This window comes from Nestor notabilis, unplaced genomic scaffold (genome assembly GCF_000696875.1).
Source record: "Nestor notabilis isolate BGI_N333 unplaced genomic scaffold, ASM69687v1 scaffold2739, whole genome shotgun sequence".
Classification (NCBI taxonomy): domain Eukaryota; kingdom Metazoa; phylum Chordata; class Aves; order Psittaciformes; family Psittacidae; genus Nestor; species Nestor notabilis.
Window position 1 is genome coordinate 60,754 of NW_009943088.1, and position 1,861 is coordinate 62,614.

Below are 1,861 nucleotides of genomic sequence, written 5' to 3' on the forward strand. Positions count from 1 at the left end.
CATTTTCCATCTCAAAACTGCCTGAGTTTAATAAGCACCAGCTGGACCCTAAGATGATGTCACAGATCTTTCTGAAGAGGCAAGTGCAACACTGCTTTTCTCTCCCTTGCTTTTTGCTGCAAAACTGATGCAAAAGAAATGGCAATGAATGAGGCAGGATGCAATTCCAAACAATTATAGATCACACAATACATAAAAGTAACAACATTTTCTGCCTTGATTGTGAGGCCCTTTGGCTGGATATGAATCTCCAATGACACCTCCGGGAGCAGCACACTAGATTATGTCAAGCATTAGGGGGAAAAAAATTAGATTCATGATGTCTGTCCAGGCTGAGTCATTTCCTCTCACTTTGCCTGCAGTGAGAAACTGGTGGTTATCATAAATCATAGACCTAAATTCTTATGAGAGAGGAATTAATTTCAGTAATGGAAACCCTCTGTGGCAATTTCATTCCTCCATTCTCTCTTCTTGTAGGGGAGGGTACCTATAATGTCTTTTAAGCAAAGATACTTAACTATATTTTTAAAGTCTTATAAAAGAGGATTGGAAAGGAAACTTAAAATGGTAAGGGGGAAAAAGCTTGTGTGTAAACAACTTCTAAGCCTGGCCCTCAGTCTAGTTGTTCATATCATGGCTATGGCTTTGCCACTAATATCAAATCCACGTACAAAGTTTCAGAACCCTCAAGCCAATGTTAAACATCTGAATCCTGCACCTGGTTGAAGTATGATTTCTCCCACCCAACTGCAGTTGCCAGCCTGCAAAACCAGGCTTCACAAATTTTCTTGGCTCCCTCTACAGTCAGTGGAGGCAAGTGGCTATGTCCAGACACCAACTTACTCAACCCAACCTTGATGCCTATTATTCTCATCTGCAGTGAACCACAGTCTGCACTGTCTACATGAGGAGCCCACAGGCTTTCCTGAGAGTGAACACCACTACTTCAGGGCATCTGAAGTTTGATGAGGAGGATCCCACTTTAAGTGCCCAAAGGGTGTTCTGAAATAGCAGGGCTGTGGGGGAAAGTGAAATTACTCATGACTAACCCAATGCGCTTTATGCATTTTCCTCAGTGGAAGTCCCAGAGGGGAATTAAGTGGCTGAAATGTTTTGTGAACTGGAAGGAATGAGTACAAAACAGCTACTGCATTTTTCAAAACATGATTTATGAGATATCAGGGCATAACTTGGAAAATGATGCACTCCTATAGAGTTCACTGATTAAAGTCACACTTTATCAAGATGTCAGTGTCAGTCGTGTGTCCATGAAATGGGTTTGCTTCTCCTCCCACTGATATCTTGGCAAAATTTTCATAGGCAACAAAATGCTGTAAATTTCCTAACTGCAGTACTAGCACATTTGAGTCCAGCTGATTTTAAGGGTAGAATATATTAAAAATACATTAAATACTTTGAAGAGCTATAACTGAGCTACTTCTGAAACTACACCAGTGAAAGATACTTTGTGGAAAAACATTACTCCTATGTATTATTTTAGATACTTGGCTGTTAAGAAAAGACTGACAGTCAAAAGACTCGTTTCTTCTGATATAACTGGTAGACTTGATAAACAAACATCTTAGACTCTACAGCACAGGTTCAGCTTTGCCTTACAGAAAATGGCAAATGGAAAGCTCAGTGGAAGAGCAAGCAAACTTGCAATTTGGGATTTAGAAGGTTTTGTCCTAGTGTTCTGAACAGTTTTGGGGTCTGGTCTAGCTTCCAGTAGTTTTATCCCCAGTTAGTCTTCATGAATGAGCAGCCTCAGGAAGAAGGCTTAGCTTTCACTGAACCATGGCTGCTTTCCCCATAAATCTGAAATGTCCTTGCTAAAAGATTTGGGAACAAATAGTAAGGC